This window comes from Mustela nivalis (assembly GCF_964662115.1).
Source record: "Mustela nivalis genome assembly, chromosome: 8".
NCBI classification, from domain to species: Eukaryota; Metazoa; Chordata; class Mammalia; order Carnivora; family Mustelidae; genus Mustela; species Mustela nivalis.
The window spans coordinates 4,414,593-4,430,256 of record NC_139027.1 but is presented as its reverse complement, the minus strand read 5'-3'; positions in this window follow the sequence as shown (position 1 = coordinate 4,430,256).

Genomic DNA, 15,664 nt, shown 5'->3' with positions numbered 1-15,664 from the left:
ATTCCTAAGAAGACCTCTCACTGTGTAATACATTTAGAAAGAGCTTCATGCAAGAGTTGCTTAGAATCTTGACCAAAAAAAAAAAAAAAAAAATGGTGCTTGGTATGATAAAAAGCTCAATCACCCACAAAACTCAAATATTGAAAACATGTCATTATATAGAATGAATAAGCAAGATTTCACTATTTTGAAAGTTGGGTAAGACCTTACAGACTGGTTAAATAAAACAGCATTCTTCCATTATAACACTGTGCAGCCAATACAAATGATGATCTGTATGGGCTAATGTTGTAAGAAGAATTGGCAGGAAAGTATGATTCTATACACACACACACACACACACACACACACACTCAGACTACATTTACCAGGATCCCTTGTACTTGGATGTGCCCATACAGCTGAGCTGATAGTTTGGTGAGAGGAAATGTCACACTACCTACTCTTCAGTTGGCTTTCAGTCCCTCCCCTCAACAAAGATTGTGCAAGTAATCCCTTGTGAGAAGAGAAGAGCATTCATTCCAGGGAGAAGACACAAGAGGAATCCTGGAACATGCATATCCCCATGCTGGTTTTCTCTTTCTAATGTTAAGATTCTGACAGTGTGTTTTCTCAAACATGATCCTACCTGATTCTCTTTATTTTCAGATTTTTCCTCCTTTTCCCTCCCCTGTTGTTTTGTGTCAAGGTGGGTAAATTGTAAAGCTTAGAGAGTCAAAGAGTCCTAGAGCAGGGAATCTTCCGAACACTAGTAAGACCTACCACATATGGAACGCTAACGATTAAAGCTAACTGTTGCACAGATGAGCCAAGTATGTTCCTTGTATTATCCCTTTTCCTCAAGTACCAGTACTAGTGTATGAAATGGGCATCTCTGCCCATTTCCCAGCTCCTCCCTCACGCCTATCTGGGGCATTTGGCACATAGCAGAGTCTCAAAACTAGTGTGTAATAAAAGAATAAGTGAATAAAGGTTGTTGTTGGAAAATATCACTAATTACGAAACCCTTTCTACTGCCATGAAGCAGAGAGTATTTCCTTTAAATCCAACATAGTTACCTTAGTGCTCAGCAACACTAACGTAGAGATGGAGCAATGTACATTTCTCAGGAAGTGGATATTTCAGAGTATATGGTTCATTTTTCCGGAGGTGTTGACTGAACCACTCGGTGACGTTTAGAGCGATATAAATGCTATAACCAAGTGTTCGTGGCTGGCTGGTTGGCCTCCTGGGACTAAGGCAACACTCAGATTATCAAACATCGTCCTCCCACTGTCAGGGAATTCAATAAATCGGTTTGACATTTGATTCTTGACGATACATGACTTTGGAGTGAGGAATGAGATTATGTGAAGCACAATTACCTATCTTCAGCTTTGGGGTAGGCTTTTTGACATTCTTTATGTAGAATATGCTTGTGTCTGTCATTCGAGAAAGTCACCCTAAACCGCATTCTGAAACCATTTGATGAAAAAGAGACTCAGAAATGATTGTGTCTTTGCCAGTCTATCCTTTCCTTACCATTGCACATTTATGCTACACGGAATGACTTCACCTCATGGGAAGATAGGTCTCTGCCATCGTCACCATCATCATCATCATCTCCCTCTCCTCGTTTATTGAGCAACTACCGCGAGCCGTGGCCTCAGCACCTTACCCATATTGCTTGACTGCTGCACAGTGATCTTGAGCTATGTGCTAATATCCCCATATTTTCGAAGAGGCTTAAAGAATTAAGTCAATTTTCAAAACTCATATGTTCAGTAAAGGACAAAACTAGATTAAAACCCAAGTTTGCACAACCCCAGATCCTCTGGCTTATCCGTTACTCTGTGGACCAAGCCATAGCTTCACTTCATTTAATTCTGTACTTTTACCACTTAATTGAGAAGATGAAAGAAAGGATTTAATTGTAAAAACAACTTGTCTCTGAAAAGATATATCCCCCAACTTCTGTTTGTTAAAAACAACCAGAAGAAAAAACACAACTGAAAATTGCTGTGATGTAAACAGAAGTAACAGTAAGGAGGCAGGGGCAAGACGTGCAGCTGTGAGTGCAAAGGTCTGCTCGGTTGCTCGGGAGAGAATCCAGAACTCTGGTCTGGTCTGGTCACAGAGCCCACCAGATGACATTGCAGCTTCAATTTTTGATCTGCTTCTAGCCTGTGGAGGTTGAATGATTTGGTGGCTGGCTGCTCCCAGATGCTCAAATATAGGTAGTATATTTTGGAGCAATCCTTTTCATGCCTTGATCATTGCATTTCGTGTGGGATGTTTCCTGATCATTGCTTCTGGGTAGTTCTGGCTCTTTACTACTCTTACTACTTTGCCTTTTGATGGTGGCCCTTTACTGGTACAAATGTGAGTAGTCACTTTAGTGATTGCTGGATTGCAGGGGAAAGTAATCACAGGACTCCAGGTCTACTTTATCCTACTCCTGAAGAGCCTGTGTAGCCCTGAGGTGCTCTTAAAATTTAGACAGGTGTCTAGAAACTGAAGAAAAAGGAGAGGAAGGCATTTCCTTTCCTTCCAACGCCTTTGAGCAAAGCTGAGAACACCAAGAACTCTCTTTGTTCTAGCAACTACTTTCCTAGGTTTGTTCGAAGACCTAATTCAAGCAAGGCCAAGCTTCCGTAAGTGGCAATGTTTAGGGCTGAAACCGAAAGCTATGGTTCAGATGATGCAGGTCTATTGAAAGTTTTATGCATGTATGTTCTGTAATGAAGCAATCATAAAATTGAAATCATGAAATGACTGGCGTTCACTGCCTTTCCATTTTCTAAGTAATTATTTGACTGCTCTGGAGTTTAGCAGCCTACTTCTGTTATTTTTTTATTTTATTTTTTTTTAACTTTCATGAAGATGAAAAAGAGAAACACTTATAAATTGTGCTAAAGGTAGGATGTGCTCCAAAGATGCAAAGGTACTTAAAAGGTACTGGAAAAAACACTGTTTCTTTTTACTGGGGTCTTACAAAACTCGGGATATGTGAGTACAATATTAAAGCAAGATTGGATAATTTTTTCTTAATTTCAGAAACCCTCCATGATCTAAGAAATGCTTTTTAATTATATTTTGGCTTTCGTAAGAGTTGGACCATCACCAGACATTATCTCTTTCAATCTGATACTTGAGAGCTTGGTGGTGAGCCAATTCAGCCCACCCTTGTTTTTCTAAATAAACTTTTATTGGAACACAACCACGCCTTCCTCTTTATGTCTCATCTGTGGAAGTTCTTGGTGCTACAAAGGGAGAGTTGAGTACTTGTAACACAGACTTCAATAAAATATTTACTATCTACCCTTTACAGAAAAAGTGTGATGACCCTGCTTTCAATAAAACAGACCTTATAGCAACTGGAGTTAGGCTTGTGTATATTTCTGAAATAGAACTAAATGCAAAACTTAAAATTCTTAACCACCATTATTTTCCAATACATTCCATTTGTAGCTGCTAAGAGGAGTACTTTATCACTTTCTCAGCTTTCTTCTTCTTCCTCTTCTTCTTCTTCTTCTTCTTCTTCTTCTTCTTCTTCTTCTTCTTCTTCTTCTTCTTCTTTAAATCATAGCACACTTTCTCTGCTTCTTAACAAAATGCACTAAGGAAGAAGCGAACATAATGAAAGACCGATATGCAGATGAAAATTATAGGACAGAATGTCCTGTGGACCTCAGAAAGGTTTTGAAAAGCAAATGCTGCTCCATTTGTTCCCAACCCGTCCCTTTCCTATTGGCACAATGAGCAGCATGGCCCCAGGCACAGCTTCCTGGCCAGCAAGATCAAAGTTGAGCCCATGAGAGCATGCCCGGGGGAAGGAAGCATCAACGCAGGAGTTCTCAACCATGGCTTCACATCAGAAATACCTGGGGAGATGAAGCAGCCACCAGTGCCAAGTCCCACCACAGACCAACTGACTCAAAGGGTCTGGCTCTGTGGTCAGGGGAGCAGAATTGTTTCAAGTTCCCCAGATGATTCTGCTGAGCCCGTGGAGTCCAGAACCCCTGGGCCCTGTCATGGAGGAAGCCGTGGCTCATGAGGAAGCCTCTTAACTTTTCTGGCCTCTTCCTTTGAGTCTGTAAATTGAGGGGATTGAAGTGAATTTCTCAGAGGTCATTCCCATCGGTGATTTTAAATTCAGTTCAATTGAATTAAATTTGTTTCCCTAGAAGAGGAAGCATGCGAATTGTGACACCCTCTGTTACCAAGGAATGGGCAGCATGGGAAGAGCAGTCATCCTGGGCACCGGGCCCCTGGGACGATGTCGATGTGGCCACTCTGTGGCTCAACACTGGGGACGGGAGAGAAGCAAGATGGGCACCAGATAAGCAGAGTTCTTTCTGGCCCCTCCGATCTGGGCGGTGCTGGCTCACTTCTATCTGTAGGCAGTAAGCCTCCCCCCGGGCAGAGAAAAGGGCCCAGCACCGCATGTGAAAATGTTTAATTTGGAGTCAAACTGAGATCGGTTGATTTCTGGTTCTGCCACTTCTTAGCTGTGAGACATGATTTCTTCATTCTCTCCGGGCATCAGTTTCCTCATCTGAAGCACAGGGTGACAACTGTCTCTCTTCTAAGCTTATGGTGAGGATTGAGTAGAAGAATGCTTTAGAAAGGACTAGCACAGTTCTGGCCACCAAGTAGGCTACAACATTATTATAATCACGGTCGTTATCATTACTGCTATTATCATGTTAATACTTTGGCAGTAGTCACATAGGTCAAGGTTCCCAGCTATCGTTATCCATGAGTTCACGCTGGTTGTTACAAAAGACTCTTGAAAAACCTGATTGTGTTAATATTTTATGCTCTTCCTAACAGCAAGATGGGACAGTATCTTTTGACACACAACATTTCAGGCATCCACAGGAATAGCAGAAGATAACATAAACGTCAGGGTGCAAACTTACTCCCCTCTGTCCCCCACGACAGAATGCACAGCTACCATGTGCACGGCACACGTGACGAGATGGGTGGGTGTCCATTAGCAATATGCGGTATTGTTTGGGAAGGTCTTAAACCTCAAGGTCGCCTGGGTGGCTCAGTCGGTTAAGCCGCTGCCTTCGGCTCCGGTCATGCTCCCAGGGTCCTGGGATCGAGCCCCGCGTCGGGCTTTTTGCTCAGCGGGGAGTTGGTGCCTCTCCCTGCCTGCTGCTCCTTGTGTGTTTCTCTCTCTCTCTCTTTCAAATAAACAATTCTTTTAAAAAATTAACTTCATATAAATGGTTTCACATTATACGTATGATAATGAAATCTGCTGTTTTTGTCTGACATTGTGTTTTTGAAATTTACTCACATTAATGTGTGCAGCTTGATTCCATCCATTCTAACTGCCATATTCTAGACTGTTTTATGATTTTACCAAAACTATTTGTCCTTTTTTGTGTTGACGGATATTTGAGTCTTTTCCATTACTCCACAGGAAAAAAAAAAAAAGAAATGGTTCAGTGTCTGCTTGTGGACGTATTTCCTTTGCGCACAGTGTGAGAATTTTGAGGGGTAGCTACGGCATAGCACAGGTGTATCTCCAGCCTCTCAGTCTCCTCTTCCAGTTCTCCCTCATCGCCTAGATTTCTAAAGGTTCATGTGGCCAGAGCAGAGTCCTCACACCTCTGCTCTTCTCTATCTGCCCTAATTATTAGGAGATGTTATCTGATATTAGTCTTTCAATATTACCCAAGGTTACTATCTCTAGTCTGGACATAAGCCCCAAAGTCTACCTTCCCTATATCCACTTGTTCACTTACCGTCTCTTCTTGGATGTGTAAAAGGAATATGCATATATGGTGGATACTGTGAGTGCTCTCTTCCAGGCACATATATTTCTCATAACGCTTTTTAAAAAGAATCTTTGTGTACAGTTGATGCGCAGCGTGACATCAGTTTCAGGAATACACTGCAGCATTTCGTGCATGATGCCATGCTCCCCACAAGTGCAGCTCCCTCCTAACACTTTCGTGAGGTGGGAGAATGTGACTCCTCATCAAGAGAATAAGAAACATGTTACATGTATCGGGTTTTTTCTGGGAAGCGGAGTCACAGAGAGTTGGTGCAGGAGGCTATGGAGAACAGACCTTCAGGGATTCACCTGTAAGGGGGGAGTGAGGGGAAGAGAACTAGAAAAAGTTCATGGCAGTACAGTTAGAACAGAGCCTTAGGTGATCCTATAAGGGCTTTTGGAGCTGGGATGGACCATCAGATTTGTTCCAAATTGAGTCAAGAGCTGTCTGTGTTTCCCCTTGTCAACTGTCACCTGAAGTGGGCCTGTTTGGGGAGAGGACATCTCCTCTGGGCTGGATGGCTCTCTTTATAGGGCATATAGGCATGCAGGGTGATCCACTGGTGCCCAGCTCTCCAACAGCAGGGATAATGAATGCTTCAGACCCCCCAGGGAATTCTGGGCAGCAGAGCCCTGCATCCAGTGCACAACCGCATGCTGAGGCCGTCTGAGGCCCTCGCCCACTTTTCTGCTCCTGCCATTCCCGTCATCACTGAGTGTGAAGACGGTGAGAAGGGAAGGCAGAACCATGTCACTAACTCATTGCATAAAAAGCAGCTGTTCTGGAGAATTCTCCAGTCCATGGTGGGCATGGCCTCAGTGAGAAGCAAACTTGTGTTTTACATCGTTAAGATTTGCTTTTCTTACCACAGTGTAAGCCTGGCCCAAACTGACCAAGTCAATACCTCAAAATGAATGTGTATAAAACCAAGTTCCTGATTCCCCACCTCCTCCAAACCCGCTCCTTTCCTCTGTATCCAGGATCTTAGTCAATGGAAATTCCATTCTTCCTGCTTATACGTTAAAAACTCAGGTATAACACTGAGTCTATTTCAAAGCCAGTTAACTCTTCCCTTAGAATTGTCGGGAGTTACTGGTCTCTCACAATGCCAGCATTACTGCTGCTCCAAGCCACAGACATTTCTCTCCCTGATTACTTCAGTCATTCCCTAACTGATGTCTTCCTTCTGCACTCACTGCTCTCTATGTCAGCAAAGAACCAAAAAGCCAAATCTTTCAAGGAGCTACAGGCATTCATCATCTGGTCCTATGTTACTTCCCCAACCTCATGTGGCATCACATTCCCACTGGCTCATGCAGCTTCCCTGATTCCTTGCACAGTCAGCACACCCGCCATGCCTCTCACTTACAACATTTGTGCTCACTGTCCCGCCAGCTAGCCACTAGATCTCTTACTTCCTTGAGGGCTCTACTCAGATGTCATCTTAATACTGAGGTCTTCCTTCATCACCACAAACTTTTAAAATAATACATCGAGCAGTCAATTGTGCTTTAGTGTTCTCTAGAACATACCGCATCATGAGACATATTGTAAATATTTTTAAATTAAAAGACTAGCTCTGCAAAGGCAAGACTTTCTATATTACTCACTGCTGTATCTGCTGTACCAAGAGTAGCCACTCTTACACTGAATCTGTATTTGCCGAACAAGTGAATTGAATATATGAGGTTGCTCATTAGTACTAATGGTGTTTAGATTCTATTGGATTTTCTATGGAAAACGTGTTATATTTGCATATTACATTTTCTGTGGAAAATATATTACATATTACATTACAAAATATATTGCATATTACAGAGCTATTTTACCTCTTACTTAAATCTTTTTTAAAAAATATATAACAGTGAATTTTCATGTCATCCTTTCTCAGGAGCCTTTCTCATCTTCTCTGTCTTGTTCCAATTTTAGTCCATGTGCTGTCAAAGTGAGCACTGTGACTTAAATCCTAAAATCTCTCTTTGCTTTGCTTTTTTTTTTTTTCTTTTCATATTGCAATGGCTAAGATTAGTCGTTCAACTCCTGAGGGTTTTTTTCTATGAAAGAGAGCTGAATTTTATCTAGTTATTTTTCTGAATCTGTGGAAATGATTGGTTTTCTAATAGTTTGGTGGTTTTCTAATAGTTGATTAATTTTTTTATGTTTAACCATCCTTAGATCCCTGTAGTAATCTGCTCGATCTTTGAAATCTATGTCAGAATGCAGAGCTCGAGAGACATGGGCTACAGATTCCGACTAAATGGGGCCACCATCCCTTAAAGACAACTGTTTCCATGTCACAGACTCTTCCACTGACAGGAGTGGTGTTTCTTGAAGCTATTTGAGGTAAAGCTTTTGAAGTCAATACCTTCAGGAGCCTGACAGATATTGTGAATTACTAAACCAGGCTAGAGATGAAGTTTGATAAGCAGGAGAGCTCACATTAGAATATAGTGGTCAGGAATTAATCAGTATCAACCAATTGTTTCCATGAGTAAATGAAGACCCCATGTTGCTAGATCACATGATATTTGGTCAGGAAGACAGGCAGTTGGACTTCTACAGTGTAAGCCAATTTTTAAATGCTTTTAATTAATTTAAATTTATGAAAGAAGATATCATGTGGTCCAAGTATAATATGGCACTAGGCCAAGTTAGGACTATGAGTTTGAGACCTCCAGTGTTCTAGAATAAGTTCGTGTCCTTGTTTGGTTTTAATAGACATCTTAATAGACATTTTAATTCTATTTTTTTTTATTTTTGATTCCTTATTTGTAAATTGAGAATAACAATAGTCGTCTCCCTGCGTTGTGGTGAGTAAATATGTTTCAGAAGCATGAAAGCAATGTTGAAATAAAAGAAAGTTGGCTATGGCTTCTAGCCTGGAAGTGCATCATTCTAGATGAAAAGACAAAAGAGATGATTTAGTTTATGTCCATCATCCCTTGAAGAAACCAACTTTGACAGTGTTAGGGTACAGAGTCGACCACCCCTCAATTAGACAGAGAGCACTCTCGATAATGCAAGTCACACAGCGAGATTTATTTCCCGCTCGCTGGGGTCCAAGTATCTGCCTGGCACAGCGGGTTTCAACATGGACCCCGAGCACTCAAAGCCAAGGGTTTATACAGCATTTTCAAGGCACTTTTCCATAGCTAAATACATACCTTGCACCCCACTTTGACAGTTTAACTTTGTTTAACCTTTTGCCACCCTGGCATCACCCTGGCCGTTAAGTGAGATTTAGGTTTAGAGGAAATTTAACTTTATTTACATTTCCTTCTGCCTCAGCCTCCTTCAGTTTTTTGGTGGGGAGGGCGACCTCAGTTTCTTGAGGAACTGAGCCACCTGTCCCTGGAAATTGGGCCATTGAAGAGATAGCCCTTTTTGTTGTAAATCACCAGGACATTTGCAAACCAAGGGAGACTCCTGTCTTGCAGGATTGTGATTTCTGCAAGTGAACTATTTGTTTTTCTTTAACATTTGTCCCCCTGGGGCCATCGCCTAACCGCCCTGGTGGTATATGATTAAGTTGTTTCTTAGGTTTTAGCTACTTTCTCTTACCTCAAGTCATGTAAGCCCTGTGGACTGGTTAGGGATGCTCCGTAAAATGGCTTCCCGGCCTTCAGGATGGCCATTCTTATACTAGCCCACTCTTACAGTGCAAAGTGCTGACTTTTGCTTTGCCAAGATGGCTGTACTTATGTCAGGGCTAGACTCCAGGTGGGTACAGCCTTGTTTTTCTTGGCCTCCACACCTGGAGCTGGTTTCCAGGACTTGTTTTTAAGTCCCCTGGGGGAAGGGGACAGGGACAGTTTAAGGGTTAAACAACAAAGTTATTGTTTAACCTCAATGGAAGCCCCTGGCTAAAATAAAAATATAAAATAGGTCCTTACAAGAGCAGCCCATGAAATAGATGAATGCAAATAGCAAGGAACTGGAGCATCAATACATTTTCCCTTCCTACTATCGAGCACGACCCAAGTATTATTCATCATACAAAATGGAGAAATTAAACCTCTCCTCGCTAGATCTCGGATGGTACGTCAGACATTCGCCAGGAAGCTCGGGTTATAGTTCACCACAGGGTGGGCGGGCGCAGTGCGTCTCCAGTCATTCCCTCTCTGTCCCTTCATCCCTCATGTCTGCGAGGATGGGCACTGTAGGGCCCACAAACATGTAAGATACCAGAGTCCAGTCCTCAGGGAGATTCTAGGCTGAAGAGGGAGATCAGCCAAATGAAGGACGATCGATGGCCCTAGGTAGCCTGAGGAGGAAACATGGCTACCAGACACCAGTCATGGCCTTGCCAGTGCCTGGCCAAGATGGCCAAGATTCTGTGCCTCAGTTCAGTGTGGAAAATGACTGTTTGTACCAATGGAGGGACTAAATGAGATGGAATATCTGTGGCAAGCATGAGCAATTGGCAGGAAGTGAAAACTCAGTGATTGTTTTTTCTGTTCTGTCTAAAGAGAAGCAAAATACCGCGGAGAGACACCTTGGCTGGTCAAAGAGAAGCCTTGGGAAGGCAAGGCCAGGCAGCCTTGTAAACCGGGTTCCAGAACATGGCTTGGTTCCACGGGCAGGGACAGTCACCCTATACGGCGCAGAAAGTTTTCCAAAACAGGGACCAGAGTGAACGAAAGCTCCGAGTGAGGAATGCAGGGCAGATGTGAGGGTACAAGCTGGGATCCTCCAAAAGCCCTCCAGCTGTGGACTGGCTCAGGACCCTCCCCCCACCCCCCACGGGCTTTGGGCAGGCTCATTGGCCGCGGGCAGAAAAGTCCAGTGTTTCTCCGGGGCGCGGGCTCGCAGGAATCTGGCTATAAGGAGTCTGTCAGAGGCCCTGTTTGGGGTGCACTCGGGGCGGATTTGCTGCGGGCTGGGGCCGTGGAAGGCCCCCAGACGGCCCTCCGCGGCCGGGGCCAGGCGAGGGCACACCTGCGGTGACATCAGTCCCCGGCTCACCTGCCCGAGCCAGCGGAAGGGCTCTGGCGCTGCTGGGCAGGCTGGGGGCAGGGGTGCATCTGCGGAGCCCACAAACGAGGCAGTGAGCGGCCCCTGATTAAAATGCAGAGCCTGAGAGAGGGCGAGGCCGCAGCTGGACAGCAGCTTCTCCGAGTCACTTGAAAAAGCCTCTCTCACAGCTGGAGAGAAAAGAGGCCGGCGCCACTGGCCGGCCATTGTGAAATGCAAAGAGCCCTTCTTCGGGCGGAAGCAGCAGTTCACCCAGCTGTCGAGCATTTGAAATGTAAAAACCCCGGGGCTCCTGGGGAGGGCAGAAGACAGAGGCCACGTCAGAGGAAATGCAAGCTGCTCCGGGGGCTGAGGAAACCGTGGGCTGAGGCGCTCACTTTGAGCCATCAATAAGGCTTTCAGAGAGCGGGGCAGAAAACCAGTTCCGGAGGGAGGGCAGGAGAGGGGCCGCCCCGGGGGCTGCAGCCGCGACCGGGCACGCCGAGATCCAGCCCGGGCGCCGCTGGCACCGCAGCCCCCCTGCCCGGCGGCCCCAGGGCCTCCCGCGTGCACCGCACCCCCCCGCCCCGCCCTGCAGCCGCCGCCGCCCTCCCCCTGCACGCGCCCCCTGGCCCCGCAGCCACCGCCACCACGGGGGTCCCTGCCCCATGCCCAGCCTCACCGCCCTTTCCGGAGGGGAATTTCTCCGTCCCTTGCCTCCCTGGAGGGCCCCAAAGCAAGCTCACGATCTTTCCCTGCCATTTTTAAAGTTCCCCTGAATCCCACCTCCAGGCCCGCCACATGGAACCCACAGAATCCCGTAGTCCTTCTCCAGGGCCTTGAGTCCCACGAACTTCTCGTTTAGCAACTATGTATCAAGGAGCCGGCATTTGTCAGCCCTTCTGCCACCTGCTAGGAATAAACGGTGAGCACACACCATCTTCCACCTTGCTCAACTGTACACAGGCAGGTGACTGACAAATGCAATTATGTGTAAATTCTCCAAGAGAAGTCCTCTAATCTCTGAGAGCCTGTGTCGCAGGCGCTGGGCCGAAGCAGGGCGGTGTAATGAGGCTAAAGAAGAAAAGAGAAATGCATCTGCTTTCCTTCCTGCTGCTGTCCTGAGCCTGGTGCCCTTAAGGGCTCTTGCAAAACCACAAGCTAGTCTATACGGGGCAGTGTACCCTGTTGTTGCGTGTTCATGGACCGCCTGTCTGCGGTTCCCACTGCCGGCATCAAGCCTGCCATGCGTGTACCCCCTGTTCCTTCAAAACTTCTCTGTGGGCTGGTTCTTCCATTTGTTCCGACATGGAATTTATAAGGCAGTGTGTATTACATTGTTGGGGTCATTTTTAAGTAAAAACTAAAGCAATCAGGTTACTTGCTATCACAAAAAATAGAGCAGTTCAATCATGGCTGGATTCAGTCTAATGCAGTAACCAAGCCTGATCCTGAACAAAGTTAAGAACTCCCCCCCCCCCCCCCCCCCCCCCGCAGCCCAGGAGGGATCTTAGCCCTTCTCTGCTGGGGCTCTGGCTTGCAGGCTCTAATGCTGCTGAGGCTAATACTAGGCCCTTCAGGGTTAGGGAGTTGGGGAAGGAGGGGGTTGGGATGAAGGTTCCTACTCCTCAAATTCACTCTGGCACCACAGGTGTGTAAAGCTGACCCTTTCTCCCCTGAGTTGCTTTTGTGGGCTCTTCACAACCTCTCCTGGCCCAGGAGGCTCCTTACATGCAGTGCCCTGGTTGTGCAGAACGGAGTTGTTTTTTTTTTTTTTTTTTTTTTAGAACAGAGCTTTTTTAACAGAGAGGACTTAGCTAGGGAATGGGCTAGGGAGTCATCGGACAACTGCAAGACAAGTAAGGGCACTGGAGTCCCAGAGCTGTCCTTGGTGTGAGGGTGACCTGCCCTGGGTCCTGGTGACAGTGGGAAGACGTCGGGTTACGAAACGTGGAGGCTTTGGAGGAGGACCCTCCCAGAGCCGGATCCCAGCTGGGAGGATGGGGCTGCCCTGGTGCTGGGGGTGCGGGAGCAGGAAGGCCGGACCCCAGGCAGCGGGGACTCAGACCCCTGAAGGAGTGTTGCTTCAGGAGAGAGTGCTGGGGCGGTTCTAAACATGTGGGCAGATCCAGAAACTGAAATAAAGGGTGCCCAACAGAGCCTGTGGAGAGAAGCAGGCTGCTCCGTAAGCCGCTGCCATGAAGTGTTCTGCAAGAGAGGACGGGCCCCGCGCTCCTCCGGCTCCGGCCGTGCTGTCAGTCCCCACCAGCGCTAGCGCAGAATGGCTCAGGAGCCCTGCCTGGCCAGGGAGCAAGGTGGCTGCAACCCAGCCCTGGCATCAAAAAGCATGGCACGGGGTAGGTAAGGAACTGAGAGCAGCTTAACAATGGGTGTGCCATTCCTGATGGCACTCTATTTCCTTCTTCAACACCTAGGATCAGGGTACTCTTGGGTCAGTTCTTTTCCCTGGAAGGGGCTGTCTAGGACAGTGGTGAGTCTAACACATCTGCCGTCTTGCTCAGAGCCCATGCCTGGCTTGGGAGGAATAATCACACATCCTTCTCCCAGAGGGCCCACCTCCCCCTCATGCAGCTGTCACAGTGGCACCCCCGGCCCCAGAGTCCTTCAGGAGGGAGCCAGGGGCTAGTGTAATGTGTCAGCCAAAATACCAGCTACAGAAATCCAGGCTTCTGAGCGATTTCCCTTAAGTACCTTTCCTTTGACCCACCATACAAGGGAATGTCCCTCATTTCCCGGAGTACATCAAAACTCACACTAGAAAACTCTTGCCTCCACTCCAGCTTCTTCTAAACTTCTCAGATCATCAGATGGGTGAGGGCTGATGAGTCATGCGGGTTGGTTTTCCTCTTCCTTCTGAAATCCAGCCTCAAGATCTTGCCCCTTGTTCTGGAATGTGACATCTGTCCATCTGTTAGGGCTTCAGCTGAAATCTCCACTTCCACATGCAGCTCAAACTTTAATTAACAAATTCACAATTAGAGGAAAGTATGGTATGTTCTATAGAAATGTCGTTTATACACCCATTTCCCTACCATACATGGAGCATGTCAAGATAACAGAGAGGAAGAGACATCGTTCTTTCCTGCGACATGTACAGGAGCAAAAGGGAAGACAGACATATAGAGGAATAATTAGAATGTGGGATGCAAAAATTAAAGGGGTGGGGAGCTTTGATGAAGACTGCACAGATACAGAAATTGGGTTTTGCACAACAGAATGGTCAGCTGGGGAAGGAACTAAACTTTCTGGACAGGGACGGCAGTGCCTGCAAAGGCTTAGGGGCATAAAATGGAGGAAGTCCTCAAAGACAAGCAGGAAACCAGCCAGTGACGGGGCCGCCTCCAGGTTGGGAGTCTGGATCTGCAGCTTAGATGGAGGACGTTGTTGTTTTATTTTGTTTTGTTTCCTTAAGTGAAGATGGAAGAACCTGAACTTGAGAAGCCCGTTAGGAGATTGATGTTCAAGAATGCACATTCTTAAAAATATGAATTTCTGAACTAAGACAGGGAGAGGGTCTTGTTAGGATTTTAGAGATGAAAGTCAGGTCTTGCGGACTTGCTGGATTTAACAACTCAGGGGTAGGAGAGGCAAAAATCATCCAGATATCCTACGTCATGATGCGGGTCTTATGGCGCTGCCATTGACGAGAGGCTGGGGAGACAGGGAAGCAAATGATGAGAAGACTTGAGTGGTCATGAGTGCGGTGAGAAGCGGGGAGTCAGGAGACAGCTTGGGGCTGAGAGCAGAGCCGGGGAGATTTCAGTCTACCGTGCTCTCAACCCGAGGGCACAAAGCCATGGATATTAGAATATAACCATTGAAGATGCCGACACATACTTCCTGCATGCATTTATTTGAAATCTCCATAGATGATCAGTAAACCTTATACTTTGCCCAAATGACCATTTAGGAAGTCATTGAGAAAGACTGTTCCTTCAGAAAGACAGGTCACTTTTTGGGAGGGGGGGAGTCCTAAGGAACACCTTATTTACAGCCACATAAAAATGCATTCAAAATACAAATTTTGTTGCAACACAGTGACATCTAGTGTTCAGTTTGGCTATAACACCAAGAGGCATGTCCCCCAGGGAAGCACAGAGGAGGGTTTCGACTTAAAATTCCAACCTGGGTTTTAAAGGGAACGTTGTAGAGGAGGAGAAAAGTCTCATTATCTGGTCTTGCTTCCAGTAGGTCTAAAGCTCCATGGGGCGCAGACACGCAATCACACGGGTACCTCCGGGTTCAAGGTTACGGTTTGCAACTCAGACTGTGTCTTCCTCACCGATGAAGGTCTTTGGCGGCACATTTGGTTTTGATGAAGAATTTTAGTTAATTGTAATAGAATGATTGAAACTTGGATTATCAGTTTGCTTTAATGGTCGTCACTGACATTTTCTATGAATATAATTATGCTAAAATATTACTTGGTCCTGAAACTGCACTAGAGGATTGCAGATACATTCTGAACCGCTGACTTCGCGACAGGGACAAGACAGGTGCCTGTCAGTCTTGCTGGGTTTCCACATGAAGGGCGGCGCTTCTGAGTGTGGGTAGCTTGATGGCAGGAGCACCTCACCAGAAGTTAGATGTCCCATGTTCTTGTCCTGGTGTCGTCACTGATGGGTGACCTGACCTAGGTCAGGACGCCCTGAGCTGCATCTGGAACTCAGGTGTAAGACTGAGTGACGTTCTCCCCTGTTTGTCCTGAGACTCAGCGAGGTGCTTGGCTTCTGCCGTTTCGTCAATCTGCACAACTCCGCGTGGACATGTGCGCTGTGTCCCTTGTTTTATAAATGAGGACAGTACAACTCGGACAGATTAAGGGGATGTTCCAGTGGTCAGCTTGTCCGTGCGGATCTGTGGGTGTGAGCCAGCAACGCGGGGCTCTGAGTCGGCTGGCCCTGCACGCGCACCCC